The sequence below is a fragment of the Ziziphus jujuba genome, chromosome 9 (genome assembly GCF_031755915.1).
Source record: "Ziziphus jujuba cultivar Dongzao chromosome 9, ASM3175591v1".
In the NCBI taxonomy this organism is placed as follows: domain Eukaryota; kingdom Viridiplantae; phylum Streptophyta; class Magnoliopsida; order Rosales; family Rhamnaceae; genus Ziziphus; species Ziziphus jujuba.
Genome location: NC_083387.1, coordinates 17,213,523 through 17,237,433, shown reverse-complemented (window position 1 = coordinate 17,237,433; position 23,911 = coordinate 17,213,523). Strand labels below are relative to the sequence as shown.

Sequence of the window (23,911 nt, the reverse complement as noted above, 5' to 3'; positions counted from 1 at the left end):
AATTGATCTCATGTTTCATGTTGCCATCTACTCAATATATTTATCATTCGTTCAGGAGGGTTTGGATGACCAATCGGTGCAATGAGTTCGGGATGAACAAAGCAATAATTCCCTTCATCACTTGTGCTTATCAATCTATTATATATTGCAACATCCATTGTATATGTACGAGTAAATATAAATTTTTATAATGATATCTATAATTAATTGAATTGAAAAATTAGATATAAATACTAACATATTTAAATTTAAATTACCTTATGCAGAACAAGATGCACTCTAACTTAACTTTTGCATGTAACAAAAATTGGTGATGTCATTCTTCGATATGCACAACTCTTGTTCATGCCTCACGGTTCCTTCGCTCATATGAAACATCTATAAATGATCACTCTCGACGTCGTCGATCCGTCTTAGCAACTCACGGATCGGTGGGGTAACAATTAAGGGATCATCACCATCACCACCTTGATCATCTTCAACATGTGTCTTCTTCGAACTTCGCTACAAATATCAACAAACAAAAATTGAAGTATAACCAAAAAAAATTATTTAAAACATATACATATTAATTATTATATGCAATTGCATCAAACCTCATCCGATGGAAAAATAACAAGATTGAAAGGCCATGCAACAATTGCACCTTCGACATCACCATGGCATACATCCGTTGGGATGCAAGGAACTAAAGTATCATGTGCTACAATATTATTGAAGCTGCTTTGTGCAAGATTGTATTTAACACCCTCTATTACAAACCAAGTTGAAAACTAATTAATATATTTATATATTTATTTATGTACTTCACCTGGCAATAATAATAACAGACACATAACAAAATTAATAAAAACCAGATTATTATTTAAACATATATATCAATGCTAAATGTAAATTTGAATTAATTTTTGAATTGTCAAAATACCTCTGAAGATGATGGACAAATACGACGAGCATCAAGCCTAGAAGCAGATGGGGTACCTCGATTAGCAACACCATCGCCATGTACTTCATGATCTCCATGTGACAACTAAGTATGAGTATGAGAATGCAATGCCTCTCCATGCGAAGATTGTTGTCCAGGTGTATGAGGTTGTGACTATAGATTAATTCCACATGTAGATACTAGCTCACTAATCTTTCCAAAGTTGCCTTCTTTTGAATGATGTCCAAGAGACCACTAACCACCAACTCTAGCTTGGTAATTCTCTCGCTCTCCTCGGACTTATCCTTCTTTTGTGAACTTTGCCTAAGGGTGTGGAAAAAATTAGACACCATACAATGTTTGTCTCGAACCCTAAATTGACCTCCATACTCTTTAGTCCCCAAAGCTTGTATAAGGATATCGTCCGGAAGTGAAGACTCTATTTCTCCTTCCCTTGCCTTCTTCCTTAGGTCATACTACAATATATATACATATATTAAATGATTAGAAAATTATAATATTTGACTAAATAATAATATATTGTGCATGGTAACAATAATAATGAATTTTAAGCGTACTTAATAAATTTTAAAGAAAAGTATCATAAATATTTACTCACAATTTTGTCCACTAAACTTTCAATTTCTTCATTTGCATATTTTCTATTTTTTCCCATACGTGGCCGAGTCCATAGTTGATACGAACCTAGAGCGACTTGCCTCTAAACCCATAACAAAAATTGATTTAGACTGTCTAATTACAAGTTATCAATGGAACACCTCGACCCTTTATCTATATTCGAGGTAAGAACCTTGGTATGGTGAAGATGCCACAATAGGATGCGAAATAACCTATTGATAAGTCAGATTTGAACTCAACAAGTAAAGCATGAAAAGTTCAATATAGTTCTTAGAGAACCATGAGAATCACTCTCACCTTGAATTCAACCTTTATTCATCACTTATGTGCTTTTAAATAGGAAAAATAAATTACAAAGCTTTCCTAAATTTACCAAAAACAATTCTTGCTGAAATTTAGGTTTAGGAAACCTAGTTTGGCTCCTAGTTTCTAATTTGAATGGCCTTTAATTCCTTGACCAATTAACTCTAACAAAAATAGGAAAGTAATTTAAAAACCTATAAAACTAAATTGGAAAAGTAAATAGGCTAATGGGGATCACCATGGGAGCACTCAAAGATGGAGTCCTGAGCCACTGAAGTTGCCAACTGGACCTATTACTAGAGCTCGTGCAAAGAGGTTTAACGAAACATTAAATGGTCTTATTCAGGAGGTGCTTGTCAATAAAGAATGTAAGAGTTTTGCTAAGGAGGGATCAAAATTAGCAACAATATTGAGCATTGAAGGCTGCGGATATGAAAGCTTGAAGGAAAACAAGGTTAGGGGCAATTTGGTGATTTCTCAATAGCATGATAATGTGGCACTTTGATGACATGTGGCATGACATGTGGCATCATAGTGGCTGTTCAACATTGGTTGAAAAGAAAGAAATCGGCTTGTTTCCTTTTTTAGGCTAATTAGGTGTCTTACTTGATCATCAAGTTACTTAGTCACCATGTTTTAGGAAACCTTTAATTTTATTATGTTTGTAATTATTTTTGGTTGGAAAATTAACTAGTTTCCTAATCTTAAGTTGTTATGTAATTAGTCACTTTTCGAAACTAGAAAAGAGTTGACTAGTCAAATTTAAATTAGGAAATAAGTTAAAATTTAGGGTTGAGTTTAGGAAAATATTTTGGACAAATTTTTTGCATGCATCAGTTTGTAGAAATCTAGGTTGGATTGCTTAGGATTGTATCAATTTGGTATCAGAGCCTCATCTCTAATTTTCACGTTTGATTATCTTTTAATTTTTATTTTTTGTGTTTTTTTTGTAATTTAGCATTATGTTAGATTGCACTCTAGTGTATTTGTGTTAGTTCTTCATGATCATCAACATCCAAAAAAAATTTTTTTTTCCTAAAAATCCGAAAAAAAAAATCTTCTTGCATTAGATTATCTTTGAGTCCAATTCAGTATCAAATTTTGTTTGGGTCTAAAACATTTTGGTGTTCTTATTGTTTTCTAGTATTGAATTTTGGCCGCAATTGCATCAATTGTTCTCTTTCAAGAATTTGGTTTTTGTGTGATCTTTTCTTATAAATTCTAGTCATTAATTTTACATTATCATGATGCTATCTTGATGAAAAAAAAAAATTGCATAAATTGCATCCTAGCCAAAATACATACATTAGTGGAACCGAGTTGAATCAAATTTTATCCATTGGTACATTTTGTGAGATAGGTTGAAATATTTGGATTGAGATAGATATTTGGTGATATTGTTGCTGCTGAATTACTTGATATTTAGTGATACTTGGTGATACATAAAAAAAACAAAAAAAAAAAAAAAAGAAAAAGAAAAAAAAGGGTAAAAAAAAGTTAAGAAAAAAATATGGCAAAAGTCGAAGTTTATTGTGAAGATTGTTGAGATCTTGTTGCTGGTTTTGGTTAACATATATGTATTGCAAATTGAGTGATTTAGGTTTGGCTAGAAAAAAGGAGCACTAAGCCTTAAGATTCAAAGAAAAAATTAAAGCCGATTCAAGGTATTATTTTCTTACTCTTTAATTCTTTAGTTTAATTCAGTCTTTGTCTTGCTACCTAAATCACTTATTATTTCCAAATTCTTTATTATGGTCAATTTGTTTATATTCTTTGGTCAATTTCCTTTGTTGGGAGAAACCAATTGCTCTATTATTTGTTTTTGCTTGTTTCATATTTTTCTAAGTTAGTCGATTCTATTGATAAGTTAATTGGATATAATTTTCAGATTAGTATTGTTTGGGATTTAGTTTGCAAATAACCAATAGATTTAACTAGGAGAGGAAAAAGGCAAGAGAGTCTGAGCTCATTAGAGGGTAAAAGCCAAATTAGTGTGTAAATACGAGTGTTGAGACCTTAATTGAGTGAAACATGTGGGGGAGTGAAATTGTGAGGATCTCTTATATTATTGTGCTATTATTACTAATCTTCTTCTAGAATAAATGGCACAAAAAACAGATCTTGATCCAAGACTTTTACGAGCTCTAATTGGTGAAATGACGGAGAAGCTCAAGACAGAATTCAAGGCTTAATTGAAGGTGAAAATAAAAGAGCTTAAGGGAGAAATTAATGAAGTCAAATCAAGGATGGATGCTTCCGTACAACAAATCACCCCACAAGTTGGAAGAAATAGGAGAAAAGTTGTGCAATGAGATGAACATACTAGTAGAACCAATGGAGATGGATTGAGAGAAGAAGAAGTCAATTCAACTAGTACAAGAAGGAGGACCCGTGGGAAAGCCAATAGGGGTATCAAGGTTAAAATACCTTCATTCGATGGTAAGATAGGTCCTAAAGCTTACCTTGAGTGGGAGCAAAGAGTTGAGATGGTTTTTCACGATTATGATGATACGAACCTAGAGCGACCTGCCTCTAAACCCGTAACAAAGTTCTATTTGAGGTAAGAACCTTGGTATAGTAAAGACGCCACAATAGGATGCGGAATAACCTATTGATAAGTCGAATTTGAACTCCACAAACAAAGCTTGAAAAAGTTCGATATAGTTCTTAGAGAACCAAGAGACTCACTCTCACTTTGAATCAAAATTGTAATCTCTCCTTTATTCATGACTTATGTGCCTTTAAATAGGCAAAATAAATTATAAAGCTTTCCTAAATTTGCTAAAAGTAAAGGTGGAATAATAATGGACGAAAATTAGGTTTAGGAAACCTAATTTTGATAGGTTTAGGAAACCTAATGTGATTAGGTTTAGGAAACCCAATTTGGTTAGGCTCGTTTTCTTGCGGGTTTGAACAAGAACATTGCTGACCAAGTGGATTTGTACCAATTTATTAATCTTGAGGGGATGTTGCATATGGCGATCAAAATAGAGCAACAACTAAAGATGAGCGGTACCACACATATATCAAGAGCACCAAACCCTTGGAAATCAACAACCAATTCGTGGAGCACCAACAAAGCCAAACAAGATTTCAAAACAAGTTCAAGGCCAAAAATATAAGTTAAGGCTGAAAGTTCTTGATGTGTAAAATTAACTCGCAAGTGCACAAATTATTTTCAAGTAAAAAAGTGAAAAAATGAGATTGTCGTTCCCAAGGGATTAAGAATTAAGTACCAAAGATAATTAGGCTTTGATAATATTTGAACTAAAATTTAAGATGGCAATTAAAAATAAATAAACTAAATTAAACAAAAGCAATCAATTAAAATTAGATCAATTTCAAGTAAAGAGAGAGTTAAATTAATAATTATGAATACTAGGGCATTTGATTTCACCACTAACTATTCCAATTTAATTACTTAAATATGTGAATTTAATTAACTAGTAATTTTGTTAACCACACTTAATCACAACATTAATCAAAAGTAGTTTCAACTCACAATTGCTAATATTCACATAACCTAATTTATTCCTTCCGGCCTATAAATTAAATCATGCAAATTCATCAAGCATAGATTAAGCAAATAATATGGCATGAAACATAACTATTTTCCAATCAATTATGCATTCATGTAAATCATTGGAGATCCGTAATATTATCCTTTTCCAAGCTCAAACATTATTAAAATCATTCATTCCTTTCATCCTACAAAAGCATTAAACATACCAATAATTTATTAACAAAACATATTACTAACTAAATAAAACTCAACATATATTAAAACAATTAAACCTTCATAATTAGGGCTACATCATAGTCCTAACTATGAAAATTAGTTCATGGAAAAAATAAATTCAACATCCATAATTATTAAAACTAATAAAGTTCACAATTAAAGAGAAAAGAGAAGAGAATAAAAACTATTGAAGAAATTCTCCTCTAAGAGCTCTCAAAGTCGTAGCCTTCTTCTCCAAGCAAGCCCACATCTCTATGCCTCCTCCAAGCTCTCCAATTGATCTTCTAAAACTCTAAAACTTTAAAACCCTAGAACCCTTAAGAGAACCTTAGAAACTCCTAAAATTTGGTTTGTTTCTATTTAAGCCTCCTAAAATGATACGAACCTAGAGCTACCTACCTCTAAACCCGTAACAAAGATTGAATTAGACCGCCTAATTACAAGTTATCAATGGAAGGCCTCGACCCGTTACCTATATTTAAGGTAAGAACCTTGGTATGGTGAAGACGCCATAATAAGGTGCGGAATAACCTATTGATAAGTCAAATTTGAACTCCACAAACAAAGCTTGAAAAGTTTGATATAGTTCTTAGAGAACTGAGAGAATCACTCTCACTTTGAATCAAAATTGTAATCTCCCCTTTATTCATGACTTATGTGCCTTTAAATAGGAAAAATAAATTGTAAAGCTTTCCTAAATTTGCTCAAAGTAAAGGTGTAATAATAATGGATGAAAATTAGGTTTAGGAAACCTAATTTTGATAGGTTTAGGAAACCTAATGTGGTTAGGTTTAGGAAACCTAATTTAGCTCCTAGTTTACTAATTTGAATAGCCTTTAATTCTTTGACCAATTTAACTTTAATAAAATTAGGAAAGTAATTTGAAAACCTAATAAAAACTAAATTAGGAGAGTAAATAGGCAACATGCCAAAATCCAATCAAAACATAAATAAAAATTAATATTTTCCTAATTATAAAATTTGGCCAAGCTTAGTTGGATGCCATGTCACCATATGATGCCACATCACCATGTTGTAGAAGTTCATGCGTTAAACTCTCTTTCACGTTGGCATCCACCATCCTAATCATATGGACCAATGTTAGTTCATCTTCACTAATGAACTTGCTTCCTTGGGTTGTAAACACCTCCTGGATTAAACCATTTAGTGCCTCTTTCAATCTCTTTGGTTGTGCTCGGGTTATGGGTCCTGTAGACATTTGAAATGGATCTGGGCTCCATCTTGAAGGGCTCTTGGTCATATCCTCATCATTCCCCTCCTCTTGAAAAGGATTTGTCCTCAAATCGTCACCTGCACAAAAAGGAGATAACTCAGCGACATTAAAAGTAGCACTTACATTATTCTCACCTGGAAGATCCAACTTGTAGGCATTGTCGTTAAGTCTCTCCAATATTTAGAATGGACCATCTCCACACGGCATGAGTTTAGACTTTCGTTGTTTTGGAAACCTCAACTTCCTTATGTGCAACCAAACCCAATCTCCTGGGTCAAACACTTTCACAACAAATTCTAGAAATACAAGTTCATCTTTGCAAAAATCACACTTCTTAAGGTTAGCAAATAATCTTTCCTTCCTAAGATGCTCTACGAACCTAGGACGACCTGCTCCTAAACTCGTATTATATTAGCTCGGATCTTTAATTAAGTTCAAGTTCTAATGGAATGGACCTCAATCCCTAACCAACCTGTGGTTAGAAACCTTGGTATAATATAGACACCACAATAGGGGATGGAAAACCTATTAATAAGTCAAGCTAAAAACAACCAAATCTCTAATGGTGTTTTGGGTGTTCTCAAAGAACAAAGAGATAATTAATCTCACAAGTATTTTCTCAATCAAATCAAAGTTGTATTCTTATTAAAAAATAAGCCTTTAAATAGGCTTTGAAAGAAACAAAACAAACCCTAAAAACCCTAGGAAAATCGGCCACACACATAAAGAAACCTAGTTGGCCGAAACTATACTTCCTTTTCTAATCTAAGTTTGATTAATTAATTCCTTTATATTAAATTAGGAATTAATTAATTTACAATGGAAAGAATAAAATAAAAACCTTCCTAAAGTTATTTGTCCAGAAAATAAATAAATAAAAAACCCAAAAAGAAAGAAAGTCAATCGCAAATTAGGTAACGAGTTAACTTTGACATCTAAGCTGAATTATGTCTTCAACCGAGCTAACTTATGTTTGCCTGATGTCCGAGCTAACTTATGGCCTATCCGAGCTAACTGATGTCTGTCTGAACTAACTTGTGTCTGGCCGAGCTAACTGATGTTTGTCCGAGCTAACTTGTGTCTGGCCGAGCTAACTGATGTCTATCCGAGCTAAGTAGTGTCTGGCCGAGCTAAGTTACATCCAAGGTCCGAAGTCCGAGATCAGATGTCCGAGGCAAGGATGTCTGATATAAAGTGTCCGATGTATTAGCTTGCACCACTTGGATACTTAAAGCAGGTCTTCTATCTTCAGGTATGGACAAGCCCTTTTGAGAATGAATTACTTTCTGGATAAAGGCAACAAGATTGTCCTTAAACCTCTTAGCTTGAGCCTTAGTGATCGGTCCAATCTTCATCCGTATCAGATCATTACCTCAGTGAGTTGTCGGTGGTGCGAGCTCAGACGGGTTCGTATCATTCCCCTCCTCTTGAAAAGGATTTGTCCTCAAATCGAAGTCATCACCTGCAGCAAGAAGAGATAAATCAGCAACATTAAAGGTGGCGCTAACACTATACTCACCCGGTAAATCAAGTTTGTAGGCATTGTCATTTATCCTCTTCAAAACTTGAAAAGGTCCATCGCCCCTCGGCATGAGTTTGGATTTCCTTTGTTCAGGAAACCTTTCTTTCCTTAAATGCAGCCACACCCAATCTCCAGGTTCAAACACCATTGATTTTTGGCCTTGATTAGCCACCTTTGCATATTGCTCGGTCCTCCTCTCAATATTTGCTCGTGTCTTCTCATGAATCTACTTTACAAAATCAGCTTTTTGTTTTCCATCTAGATTAGCACGCTCACTTAAATGTAAAGGTGTTAAATCTAATGGAGTCAAAGGATTAAAACCATAAACAATTTCAAATGGAGTAAATTTAGTTGCTGAATGTAAAGTCCTATTATATGCAAATTCAACATGTGGCAAACATTCTTCCCAAGTTCTTAAATTTCTACTAATTAATGCTCTCAACAATGCAGACAAGGTTCTATTTACTACTTCGGTTTGTCCATTAGTTTGTGGATGACGAGTAGTTGAAAATAAAAGCTTAGTACCTAATTTAGCCCACAAGGTTTTCCAAAAATAGCTTAAGAACTTAGCATCCCTATTCGAAACAATAGTTCTTGGCATTCCATGCAATCTCACAATTTCCTTAAAAAATAAATTAGCAATATTGGATGCATCATCAGTTTTGTTACATGCAATAAAATGTGCCATCTTAGAAAACCTATCTACTACAACAAATATTGAAACCTTACCTGTCCTTGACCTAGGCAAACCAAGAATAAAATCCATAGATAAATCTACCCAAGGATAGGTAGGAATCGGCAAAGGCTTATACAATCCATACGGTTTCAATGTTGATTTTGTTTTTCGACACTTCAAACATCTTTCACAAATTCTCTCAACATCTCTCCTCATGTTAGGCCAGTAAAAATGTTTTTGCAACAAGGATAAAGTTTTTAAAACACCAAAATGACCCATCAAACCACCCCCATGTCCTTCCCGAACCAATAATTCCCTAATACTACAATTAGGCACACAACGTTTGTTTTCCTTAAACAAATATCCCTCAAATATGTAAAATTTATTAAATCCATGTTTCAAACAGGTTTTAAAAATTTCTCCAAAGTCACTATCATGCTCATAAAGTTCTTTCAATTGTTCAAATCCAAGCAATCTAGCATCTAAGGTAGAAAAGAGTACATACCTTTGGGATAATGCATCGGCAACCACATTTTCTTTACCTTTTTGTAGCGGATCACATAGGGAAAGGTTTCAATAAATTCAATCCACTTGGCATGCCTTCGATTGAGCTTTCCTTGACCCTTGAGATGCTTTAAAGACTCATGATCTGTATGAATCACAAACTCCTTTGGCATGAGATAATGCATCGGCAACCACATTTTCTTTACCTTTTTTGTAGCGGATCACATAGGGAAAGGCTTCAATAAATTCAATCCACTTGGCATGCCTTCGGTTGAGCTTTCCTTGACCCTTGAGATGCTTCAAAGACTCATGATCTGTATGAATCACAAACTCCTTTGGCATGAGATAATGCTGCCATGTCTCCAAAGCCCTCACCAAAGCATACATCTCCTTGTCATAAGTCGGGTAGTTTAGGGCATTAAGACAGCTTCAATACCTACACCCGAAGCATCACACTCAATTTTAAAAGTCTTAGAAAAATTAGGCAAAACTAACAAAAGTGCATTACACAAATTTTCTTTCAACAAATTAAAATTTTTTTCTTGTACTTCCCCCCATTTAAGGCTGCATTCTTCTTGACTACTTCATTCAATGGTGCAGCTATGGTACTAAAATCCTGGACAAATCTTCTATAAAAGCTTGCCAAGCCATGAAAGCTCCTCACTTGGGTGATAGAAGTAGGAACCGGCCACTCTTGAATTACCTTCACCTTAGCTTGGTCAACTTTGATTCCTGCAGCATTTACTACAAATCCTAGAAGCACAAGCTCATCTTTGCAAAATTCACATTTTTTAATGTTAGCAAACAATCTTTCCTTTCTAAGAACTTGCAAAACTTGCCTAAGTTGATCCACATGGTCATCCAAATTTTGGCTATATATTAGAATGTCATCAAAATAAACAACCACAAATTTACCAATAAATGGACGCATTACATGATTCATGAGCCTTATGAAAGTACTAGGTGCATTGGATAATCCAAAAGGCATAACTAACCATTCATATAGCCCATATTTAGTTTTGAATGCGGTTTTCTATTCATCACCTTCTTTCATCCTAATTTGATGATAACCACTCCTAAGATCAATTTTTGTAAACATGCAAGCACCATGCAACTCATCAAGCATATCATCTAATATAGGAATGGGATGCCTATATTTGATGGTAATGTTATTTATAGCCCTACAATCAACACACATTCTCCAAGAACCATCTTTTTTAGGTACCAACAAAACAGGAATAGCACATGGACTTAAACTCTCACGAATGTATCCTTTATCAAGCAAATCACTTACCTGTTTTTGCAGCTCCCTTGTTTCTTCGGGATTGCTCCTATAAGCTGGTCTATTTGGTATGGCAGCCCTTGGAACAAAGTCAATTTGATGTTCTATCCCTCAAATTGGTGGTAGTCCACTTGGAATTTCATTTGGGAAGACATCTCCAAATTCCTTCAAAAGAGAAATCATTGAACTTGGCAATTCAAGTTCTTCAAAGTTAGTTTGATCATTAAAATAATTTTCTTTATAAATCATGAACAACAAAGGTTTCTTACACTCAATAACTTTATTAATATCCCCTAAACTCAAATAAAAGTTGCTAATTAACCTTTCTTTTCTTTCTTTTTCCTTTTTTCCCTTGGATTGGCGCACACCTTCGGATTTTTCTTCCTTCTCCATGCTCTCAGGTTTGCCACTTTCTTTCCCCTCTCTTTCGACTTTTCCTTGATCTTTCCACTCAATATGAATTTTAGAAACCTTATCTTGGTCAGCAACCTCAATCTTACCTCCTTGAAAGGGTGGTGAAGCCGTTGGTGCCATACTTGCTTTTTCCTTGAGCTTTTCGGCTTCTCTCAATTGTTGCATTTGTAATTGGTGTTTGTAAACCTCTTTAGGAGATAATGCTTCCAGCTTGACCTTCTTCCCTTTAAACCTGAAAACAATACTATTTTCTCGACCAAAATGAGTGCATCTTTATCAAATTGCCATGGTCTACCTAATAGTATATGTCCAACAATCATGGGTACAATATCACATAAAACTACATCCTCATATCTACCTATATTAAATTTTACTTTGGCTTGTTTATTCACTTTTATTTCACCACTATCATTAAGCCATTGTAATCTATAAGGTTCTGGATGTTTAATAGTTATTAAGCCTAATTTATCAACTACAATGTTACTAATTACAGTTGTACAACTTCCACTATCAATAATCATACTACAAATCTTACCTTGAATTTCACATCGAGTGTGGAAGATGTTCTCTCTTTGAATTTCATCCTCATCTTTGTATGCAGCAAGTACTCTCCTAGAAAGCAAGTTTAATTCAGCATTGGATGCTTGCAAGGTTTCGGGTTCATCCTCCAAGTCCTCCTCTTGCTTGGCTTCATCCTCACTTTCTTCACTTTCCGATTCTAGCTCGTCATTGCCCTTTAACACCATGATTCTTCTATTCGGGCATTGGCTAGTGATGTGTCCTCCTCCCTGGCACTTAACACACAACATCATAAGTTCTAGATAGAAGGTTTAGGATTTAATTTTACGTCATTCTTTGGTGCTTGGACAGATTTGATTCTAGTCTCCTTCCTTGGTTAGTTTGAACTTTCTTCTTTGACTTTCGGCTTTGGCTTGCTTTCATAGATGGGATTGTTCCTCCAGCCACTTGAATTGGACCTTCCACTGTTGGAAACACCTCTAAACCATGATCTTACACCCCTCCTCTTGAATTGATGCTCTAATTTAATAGCCACATGCAATATCTCCTTCAATTCCACATATTGTTGCAATTCTAGTTGATTGGCTATTTCACGATTCAAACCACCAAGAAACCTTGCCATGGTCACTTCCCTATCTTCATTCAAGTTCAATCTCATCAGAAGCATCTCCATCTCCTTGTAATAATCCTCCACGGATCCATGTCCTTAAGATAAAGATTTCAGTCTTTGATGTAACAACCTATGATAGTGTGATGGCACGAATCGCTTCCGCATGGCTCCTTTCATTTGTCGCCATGTAGTAATCAAGTCATCACCAACTCTCCTTCAGGTGTTTTGCTCATTGGTCCACCATTGGAGTACATAATGGCCAAACTCCATTGCTGCCAATTTCACCTTCTTAGCCTCTGAATAATTATGGCGGTTAAATATCATCTCCATCTTTTCTTCCCACTCTAAATATGCTTTGGGGTCACTTTTTCCCATGAATGGTGGGATGTTGATCTTGATATTGCTAAGATTGTCATCTGTTTCTTCCCTCCTATATCATCCATGGCCAGCTCTATCTTGGACAGCAAAAGTTTCGTCCATACCTTCCTCAAAGTCTCCACCGAATGGCTCCTCATCAAATTCCTCTCTCGGTCTCTCGCGACCTCCTTGTCCTCGGGCTCGTCCTCCATGGAATTCTTGCCTATTTCTTATGTTCGAAATTCCTTGGGAAACTTCTAGCCTTCCCATCCTTTGATTCGCATGCTCAACTTGAGCCCTAACCCGTTGTATTGACTCCAAAACAGCTCTCATGTCCACTTGGAAAATCTCATATGGTCCACTCCATCTGGATCCTAATTTACTTAGAAACAATTTAAGTCTAGAGTTATAAAGAAGTTCCTTTTGTCCAACATGAAAGTTCCTCTTTTTAATCATCTTGTCATGCCATCTCTTTGTCCTTTCTTTATAAATCTTTGCATTCTCAAAAGCATCCATCCTAAATTCTTCAAGTTCATCCAATTGCAAGAGCCTATTCCTGCCTATGGACTCTTGATCAAAATTGAGAAACTTGGTTGCCCAATTTGCTTTATGCTCCAATTCCACGGGAAGATGACATTCCTTACCAAAAATCAATTTATACGGAGAAGTACCAATGGGGGTCTTGTAGGCGGTTCGGTATGCCCAAAGTGCATCATCTAGCTTTAAGCTCCAATCCTTTCCTGAAGTATTGATCGTCTTCTCCAAAATCCTCTTTATTTCCCTGTTTAAAATTTCTACTTGCCCACTAGTTTGTGGGTGGTAAGGAGTAGCAATTTTATGTTTAACACCATATTTTAGCAAGAAGGGATTCAAATTGTTTGTTACAAAACTGAGTGCCACCATCACTAATGATTGCTCAGGGTTACCAAATCTAGTAAAAATGTATTTTTTTAAAAATTTCACTACAACCTGTGCATCATTAGTAGGTAGTGCACTAGCTTCAACCCATTTAGAAACATAATCCACAGCAACTAGAATATATTTATTACCACAAGAAGAAGGGAAAGGACCCATGAAATCAATACCCCAAACATCAAATAATTCTACCTCAAGGATATTCTTCAAAGGCATCTCATTCTTCCTTCATATATTCCTGATTCTTTGGCACCTATCACACCCTTGCACCTTAATATTAGTATCTTTAAACATAGATAGCCAATAAAATCCAGAATTCAAAATTTTTACTATGGTTTTTCTAGTCCCAAAATGCCCCCTATACTCACTAGAATGACAACTTTTAATAATGGACATTATCTCTTCTCTAGGAACACATCTCCTAATTATACCATCGGCACACTTCTTAAAAAGATAGGGATCATCCCAAAAGTAATACCTACTTTCCTTAAGATACTTATGCTTTTCATATGGTTTTTCCAAACTAGGCGGCATAAATGAGTAACCAAATAATTAGCAATGTCAGCATACCAAGGTACATCAAACACACCATCAACCCTAAACACTTTCTTATCTGGAAAACACTCTTCTATGTCTCTTTCTTCTTTTTCCTCACTCAATTCTAGCCTAGACAAGTGATCGGCTATTAGGTTTTCTACCCCTTTTGTATCCAAAATTTCTAAATCAAACTCTTAAAGTAACAAAACCCATCTAATTAACCTAGGTTTAGACTCTTTCTTACTCATGAGGTTCTTAATCATGAGGTACTTACTTGCACTATGATCAGTATAGACAATGGTCTTAGAACCTAACAAATATGCTGTAAACTTATCAAAAGCAAAGACAATGGCAAGCATCTATTTCTTAGTAGTAGCATAATTAAGTTGAGCATCATTCAAAGTTCTAGAAGCATAATAAATAACATGCAGTTTTTTATCTTTCCTTGTCCCAAAATAGCTCCTATAGCATAATCACTAGCATCCCACGTAATTTCAAGACGAAGATTCCAATTAGGAGCACACATAATGGGAGCACATATTAATTTTTCTTTCAAAAGATTAAAAGCATGCATGCATTCATCATCAAAAACAAAGGGAAAATCTTTATTCAACAAGTTACAAAGAGGTTTAGTTATCTTGAAAAAATCCTTAATAAATCTCCTATAAAAGCCCGCATGGCCATAAAAACTCCTAATACCTTTTATTGAAGTCTGTAGAGGCAATTTATCTATAACTTCTATTTTAGCTTTATCTGCCTTAATTCCCTTTTTAGAAACCTTATGACCTAAAACTATGCCCTCTTGAACCATAAAGTGAAAATTTTCCCAATTAAGCACAAGATTCGTTTCTTTACACCTTAAAAGAACCCCAGATAATTGCAAGCAACAAGTAAAAGAATCACCAAATACACTAAAATCATCCATAAAAATTTCAATGATATCTTCTACCATATCCGAAAAGACAGACATCATACACCTTTGAAAGGTTACAGGTGTATTGCACAAACCAAAAGGCATCCTTCTATAGGCAAAAGTTCCATAAGGACAACTAAAAGTAGTATTTTCTTGATCATCAGGGGCAATAGCTATTTGATTGTAACCACTATAACCATCTAGAAAACAATAATATTCCTTACCAGCTAACCTTTCTAACATTTGATCAATGAATGGCAAAGGAAAATGGTCTTCTAGTGGCCTTGTTAAGCTTCCTATAATCAATACACACTCTCCACCCAATAACTAACCTAATAGATAATCCCGGCATCTAAAAGCTTTAAAATCTCACCATGAACCACTTCCTTAAGATTAGGATTAAGCCTCCTTTGATGTTCTATAGCTGGTTTATGGTCTTCATCCATAAATATTTTGTACATACAAATAGAGGGGCTAATACCCTTAATATCAGCTATAGTCCAACCTATTGCAAATTTATGTTCCCTTAAGACTTCTAAAAGTTTGGCTTCTTGGTCCTCATTAAGGGCGGATGAAATTATTACCGGAATGGTATTATTAAATCCTAGAAATGCATATTTTAAATGACTAGGTAGTGGCTTCAAATCAATTATAGGTGGGTGCTCCACACTCGGTATCTTTCTAGGTCCACACTCTCACCTAAATCCTCAAACTTTCCAACATAATCTACCTCACAGTGGGTGGCTATATCTATGATGTTACACTCTTGTTTTTCTTCTTCTTCACATGGTTTAAATAACTCACTCAATCCTAAGGGATCTAAATTACTTTCCTTTGCCATATCATTTACCAATTCATCACATGCGTCAACAAGAAAGCAAGAAGAAATTTCATCAAGATTAGGAAATTTAACAACATTAGGGATTTGAAAACTTACCTCCTCATTGAGTACTCTAAGGGTTACTTGCCTTTGTTGTACATCAATGAGGGCATGTCCGGTTGCAAGAAATGGTCTTCCAAGAATGATTGGAATGTTGTCATCTTCCTCCATATCAAGTATCACAAAGTGTGCAGGGAATATGAACTTATTTACTTTTACAAGTACATCCTCCAATATTCCCCTTGGCCTTTTGATGCTTCAATCCGCCATTTGAACAGTCACAGTGGTAGGCTTCACATCTCCCACTCCAAGCTTCCTGTAAATGCTATATGGCATCAAATTAATACTAGCACCTAAATCATAAAGAGCCATAAAATTATAATGTCCAATGTTACACGGGATATCAAAGCTTCCTGGATCTTTTAACTTTGGTGGAATCCTATGGTGCAACCTAGCACTACTCTCCTCACTCAAAGCTACTAACTCATAATTCTCCCACCTCCTTTTGTTTGACAATATTGCATTCAAAAACTTAACATAGGAAGGCATTTGTTCTAAGGCATCTATGAAAGGGATATTTACATGCAATTGCTTAAATACATCGAGAAACTTTTTAAATTCATTATCTAACTTTGCATTCCTAAACCTAGATAGGAAAGGTGGAGGTGGGATCTTCTTGTAGGTTTGATTCTTCTCCTCATCTTTTTCGTGCTTGTCAATAGGTTTGCTTAGGTAAGGTGCTGGTGATACGAACCTAGAGCGACCTGCCTCTAAACCTGTAACAATGATTGAATTAGGACAGTCTAATTACAAGTTATCAATGGAAGACCTCGACCCGTTACCTATATTTGAGGTAAGAACCTTGGTATAGTGAAGATGCCACAATAGGGTGTGAAATAACCTATTGATAAGTCGAATTTGAACTTCACAAACAAAGCTTGAAAAAGTTCGATACAGTTCTAGAGAACTAAGAGAATCACTCTCACTTTCAATCAAAATTGTAATCTCCCCTTTATTCATGACTTATGTGCCTTTAAATAGGCAAAATAAATTACAAAGCTTTCCTAAATTTGCTAAAAGTACAGGTGGAATAATAATAGACGAAAATTTGGTTTAGGAAACCTAATTTGGTTAGGTTTAGGAAACCTAATGTGGTTAGGTTTAGCAAACCTAATTTAGCTCCTAGTTTCCTAATTTGAATGGCCTTTAATTCTTTGACCAATTCGACTCTAATAAAATTAGGAAAGTAATTTAAAAACCTAATAAAAACTAAATTAGGAAAGTAAATAGGCAACATGCCAAAATCCAGTCAAAACATAAATAAAAATTAATATTTTCCTAATTATAAATTTTGGCCAAGCTTAGTTGGATGTCATGTCACATATGACATCACCATGTTGTAGAAGTCCATGCGTTAAACTCTCTTTCACGTTGGCATCCACCATCCCAATCATATGGACCAATTTTAGTTCATCTTCACTAATGAACTTGCTTCCTTAACTTGAAAACACCTCTTGGATTAAACCATTTAGTGCCTCTTTCAATCTCTTTGCTCATGCTCGGCTTATGGGTCCTGTAGACATTTGAAGTGAATCTGGGCTCCATCTTGAAGGGCTCTTGGTCATGTCCTCATCAGCTGGCTTAACTTTTTGTGATTCAATCGGTGAGCTCTCGGCCTCTCTTGCTTGTGGTGGTATGTACTTTGCTGGTGGAGACTTCATGGCATCACTTGAACCTTCATCTTTTCTCTATCAGCCTTATTATGCTCCACATTTGATTTTGAGTTGTCATGTGTGGCCAAGTGTGATGTTGAGCCTATGGGGCTCTCCTCATCTTCATCATCAAGAATCATCATCCCTTCATCACTTTTGTTAGGTTCGGCAACTTGCTTTCGACTTCTTAATGTAATGGCTTGAACTTGCTCAAGGCTTGGCAAAGTTCCTTGACTTCCTTGGAATTGAGGTTCTAATTGACCTATTTGGTTCTCCAAGCTATTGATTGTAGCCATTTAGTTATTGAACATTTGACTATGGTTTGTCAATTGTTGCTCAGTTCTCTACATGAAAGAATTAGTATTATTAGATAACTCTTTCAAGGATTGTTCAAGTGAAGAAAATTGAGTTTGAGCTTAAGAAGAATTTTGATTTTGATGTGCAAGTGGCGGCTTTTGGTAGAATGGAGATTGGAATTGTTGTCTTTGAAACCCTCCGCTTTGTCCTTGGTGAGATCCTTGCTGGTTGTTGTTAGACCATGAAAAATTTGGGTGGTTCCTCCATCCTGGATTATATGTGTTAGAATACGGATTGTTCTGTTGCTTTTGAAAGTTCCCTACAAAATTAACATCATCAGAAGCAAAGGGATTTCCAACTTGACAATCCACACTATTATGACCATGAGAACCACATAAATCACAAAGTAAAAAATTATTAGTAGATTGGATAGAATTCACCGCTATTTGACCAAATTGAGTGTTCAAGGTCTTCATGAATTGGTTTGCAAGTTGAGCCCCTAGGTTGTTAATATCAACATCTTCCACGGCCTTTACTCGACTTCTTCCATTTAGTCTCCTCTCATTTGGATATTGGTAGTTATTATAGGCCATCTCTTCAATTAATTCAAATGCTTCTAATTGCCTCTTCTTCATTAAAGAACCTCCTGCAGCTGCATCTACCAATTGTTTGTTACCATAATCTAAACCATTATAAAAAATATGTACCTGTATCCATATTGGAAATCCATGGTGTGGGCATCTTCTTAATAGCTCCTTGAAGCGCTCCCATGCATCGTACAAAGTCTCTTGGTCCTATTCACAAAAATTATTTATATCACTTTTCAATTTTGCGGTCTTTGATGGAGGAAAAAATTTGTCTAAGAATTTTACCTCCATAGCATCCCATGTAGTGATAATACATGCAAGTAAAGAATTCAACCACACTTTTGCCTTGTCTCTAAGAGACCAAGGAAAAAATCTTAATCGAAAAGCATTATCAGAAACGCCATTTTGTTTAGACGTATCACACAATTGAAGAAAACTAGAAATATGCATGCTAGGATCTTCATGAGGCAAACCACAAAATTGAACATTATTAAGCAAAGAAGTAGTAGATGCTTCAATTTTAAAATTATTTGCTTCAATGGGTGGTCTCCTTATGCAAGACAAATCACCAACTTTCTTGTGAGCGGCATACTCACATATGGGCAAATCATCTTCTCTTTGGTTGACCATTGCACCTTTTTGAGTTCCTTGGTCTATACGTACCCAAGTACCCCTTATGGCTTGTTTTCTAGGTGCTGGTTTATTTTCCAAGTCAGCTTCCTCCTTGAACTCTTGATCACCACTATGAATCATACACAACACCTAATTCCTAAAAACAGAGCAAGGAAAATAAATTAGAAAGAAAATTAGAAAATTGAACAAGAGAACAAAAATTGGAATTCTAATGTTGCTAACTAATCTAACAATTAAAATCACTTAGCAATAAAGAAAAACAAACTAACACCTAACTAAAAGATAAATGAAAATAACTCTAGGAAATAATGAACCAAACAAAAAGAATGCAAAAATTAAACACTTTTGTACAGGTATGCTTTTAAAGTAAACAATTATGCCAAACTAAAATTTCAACTAAAAGTAAGCTAAACCTAATCTTATTAAACCAAACAAATAAATAATAATAATAATAACAAAATCCCTAAGTATGCTAAACTTGTAACCTCAACACCAATAAATTAAAAACACGATTTTGGTTTCAAGTACCACAAAATAAGTATTAAAATTCAAAGTAGGTTGGCCAAACAAGTAAAAAACCCTAGCATGCAACACTAAAACCAAAATTAAGAAATAAATATAAAAAAATTAAAATAGAAAACAATGTTCAAAATACTACTAAACCCAATCCGAATTAATATTAATGCCTTAATCCTCGGCAACGGCGCCAAAAACTTGATGTGTAAAATCAACTTGTAAGTACATGAATCGTTTTCAAGTAATAAAATGGAAAAATAGGGTTGTCGTACCCAAGGGATTAAGAATTAAATGCCAAAGATAATTAGGTTTTAATAATATTTGAACTAAAATTTAAGATGGCAATTGAAAATAAATAAACTAAATTAAATAAAAGCAATCAATTTAAATTAGATCAATTTCAAGTAAAGAGAGAGTTAAATTAATAATTATGAATACTAGGACATTTGATTTTACCACTAACTATTCCAATTTAATTACTTAAATATGTGAATTTAATTAACTACTAATTTTGTTAACCACACTTAATCACAAAATTAATCAAAAAGTAGTTTCCACTCACAATTGATAATATTCACATAACCTAATTTATTCCTTCCGGCCTATAATTTAAATCATGCAAATTCATCAAGCATATATTAAGCAAATAATATGGCACGAGACACAACTATTTTCCAATTAATTATGCATTTATGTAAATCATTGGAGATCCATAATATTATCCTTTTTCAAGTTCAAATATTATTAAAATCATTCATTCTTTTCGGCCTATGAAAGCATTAAACATACCAATGATTTATTAACAAAACATATTACTAACTAAATAAATCTCCATATATATTAAAACAATCAAACCTTCATAATTAGGGCTACATCATAGCCCTAGCTATGAAAATCAGTTCATGAAAAATAAATTCAACATCCATAATTATTAAAAATAATAAGGTTCACAATTAAAGAGAAAAGAGAAGAGAATAAAAACTATTGAACAAATTCTCCTCCAAGAGCTCTCAAAATCGTAGCCTTCTTCTCCAAGCAAGTCCACGTCTCTATGCCTCCTCCAAGCTTTTAAATTGATTTTCTAAAACTCTAAAACTTCAAAACCCTAGAACCCTTAAGAGAACCTTAGAAACTCCCAAAATTTGTTTGTTTCTATTTAAGCCTCCTAAAAGCTCTTAAATAACTCTCTAAACTTGTATCTTCCTTCAATGTGGTGGGAGCTATATATATAGGACTTTGGAAACATATTTCTCTCTTTATTTTCAATGTGGGAGTCTTGGAAGATACTTTTTTTGGGCCATCAAGAGAGTTGGACGAATTTCATGTGTAAAAAGGAAACTTGATATTACTTGCTCTCCAATACTTTCCTTTTCTCCAATTCTTTCTTAAAAAAAATAGTTAATTAGTCTACTTTATCCTTAATGAAGCATGTGACATGATATGTGCCTCATTAATGGTAAATTAACCAATTATCTCCACTTGTTCTAATGTTGGCCTTTGGATTGCCTTGATTCCCTCTCTTAATCAATGGTGGAGATTTAACTAGAATATTCCTTTTTATAAATTCCAAACTTTAAATGATGATAACTCTTTGCTCGCACTTTGAAATTAAAAAATAATGTGATATTTGAAATTCTCAGATCGTAATAATTTATATGACATCTACTTTATGGAATCTTCAAGGTATTTTTTTGGAATCTTTTTAATGCTTAGTCCGTTTGAGCTCAAATCTTGCTTCCCACCATAATTTGACCCAAGGAATCCATTTTTATGGTTGTTTTCTTAAAATTCTTCCTCTTTCACCTAGATTAAGAAAAATACATAATCAAGTATCTTTCCACAACAAATTAACACAAACTAACAAATATTAAGCTATAAATACACCATAAAATCATCAATATTTTAAGCTTAATAGTTCTAAGCCACTCCAATCAAGTAAGTTCGATCCAACCCCTTCTTGTAATCATGATATAACGGGTTTCAAGTATCAAGGCAGGGAAAATATAGCTAGCTAATGTCCAAATCGAAGGACAATGATCATATAAGAGAGTGGAGAAGTAGAGTCCGAGGTGAAGGATTCAAGCGACAATGAGATGCCACCTTTGGAAGATTGCATTGATTATGGAGATGAGGAAGAGATACCATATCATGAAGGATTGAATTTAGTGGCGAGATGAGCATTGGAATTGTACAAAGATAAGGAGGATATAAAACGTGAGAACATCTTTCACACTGTATGTAAAATCCAAGACACAGTGATAATTGATGATGGTAGTTGTGCAAATGTTGATAGTACTTTGCTAGTTGAAAAACTAGATTTACCTACATTTAAACATCTAGAACCCTATAGGTTACAATGGTTGAATGAAAGTAGTGATGTAAAGGTGACTAAACAAGTTAGGGTTACTTTTACCATCAAGAAATACATTGATGAAGTTTCGTGTGATGTAGTTCCTATGGAGGCTAGACACTTGTTATTAGATCATCTTTGGCAATATGACAAGGATGCTTTGTATCATGGTTGTACTAACAAGAACGAGTTTAATTTTAAAGGTCAGAAAGCTAAACTTGCACCATTATCTCCTAGACAAGTACTAGAAGATCAAATAGCCATACAAAAGTCAATGGGGAAGCAAAATACAAGAAAGGCCAATTTGCATTTCAAGAGAGTGCTAAACCCATAGGAGAAAGTGAGAGGAAAGGAAAAGAAACGTAAGAGGGAAATAGGGGAAAGAAAAGAGAGGCATTTTATGCAAAACACAATGAAATAAAAAAAAGCTTTCTTGAGAAAGAAGCCAATGTTTGTAATGATGTATAAAAAATGTTATTTGAATTATTTAGCTAACCCTGATGATCCTGTTTTGCTTAGTTCTATTATATCTCTTTTGCAGGAATATGAAGATGTATTTTCGGAGGAGATTCCTAAAGGACTACCTCCATTAAGAGGAATTGAACATCAAATAGATTTCATCCCTAGAGCTTCAATTCTTAACAAGCTTGCATATAGAACCAATTTGGAGGAAACAAAAGAATTGGAACGTAAGGTCAGTGAACTTCTAGATTAAGGCTATGTTAGAGAAAGTATATTTATTTACGCAAGTGATGGAGAATTTGTTGAAATTTATTTGCAATTTGAAAGGCACGTTGAAGGTAAGTTTTATCTTTTCGATAGTTTCATCTTCAAGGAAGACAAATTATGCATTCCTAGCTGTAGTATGTGTGAATTATTTGGTTAGAGAATCTCATTGTGGTTATTATTTGGTTAAACAAAACATTTTTATTGGTCATGCATGAGAATGCATGTAGAGAAAATTTATGACAAGTGCATTTAGTGTAAACAGGCTAAATCAAAGTTGAACCTTTATGAATTATACATGCCATTACCTATTCTTAGTCATCATTGGAGTGATATCTCTATGGACTTTGTGTTAGGGATTCTATTTTTGTTATGGTTAATAGGTTTTCAAAAATGGCACATTTTATTGTTTATCATAAAACAGATGATGCATCCCATATTGCTAACTTGTTTTTCACAGAAATTATTAGATTGCATGGTATGCCTAATACAATAGTTTCTGATAGAAATGCTAAATTCCTAATACGAGCCTAAACAATCCAACCTAGATTCGTACAAACTAAAGCATTATTGTCTAATTAATGGAATGAATGATGCCACAAAAGGGTTGCGGAATTACCCTATTGATAAGTCAAGGATCGAACTTTAATTCTCAAGTTAGAAAAGTTCAAAGGATAGTTATTAAAGAACTAAAATGTTTAACTCTCACAAGTATTAAATTTTGTTAACGATCAAAAGTTGTTGTATTAATGAACTTGAAGCCTTTTTACAGGCTAAAATACATGCAAAAATAATAAAAAATTCATCCAAAATACCTTCCTAAACTAAAAACCCTAAATTCTATCTTATTTCCTAATTTAAATTTGACTAGTCAACTCCTTCATAGTTTAGGAAAGTGACTAATTACATAACAACTTAAGATTAGGAAACTAGTTAATTTTACAATAAAAAAATAATTAAAAACATAATAAAATTAAAGGTTTTCTAAGATCAAAATAAGACTAAAATAATAAAACTTGATGATTCAGTAACTTTATGACCAAGTAAGACATCTAAGTGGCCTAAAAAGGAAACAAGCCAATTTATTTCTTTTCAAGCCCAGTTGGATAGCCACTTAGATG

At 34.3% G+C, this 23,911-nt stretch overlaps 1 non-coding gene and 1 pseudogene across 1 annotated transcript; one reads left to right on the top strand and one right to left on the bottom strand.

The window, feature by feature from the left end:
• Nucleotides 1-378: 378 nt before the first annotated feature.
• LOC132799402 (uncharacterized) lies at nucleotides 379-17,977 on the bottom strand (annotated as a pseudogene).
• Nucleotides 17,978-18,701: 724 nt separating this feature from the next.
• On the top strand, nucleotides 18,702-18,808 carry LOC132799557 (small nucleolar RNA R71). The gene has a single exon (XR_009634298.1). It is a non-coding gene; the product is annotated as a small nucleolar RNA R71 (small nucleolar RNA).
• Nucleotides 18,809-23,911: the final 5,103 nt, after the last annotated feature.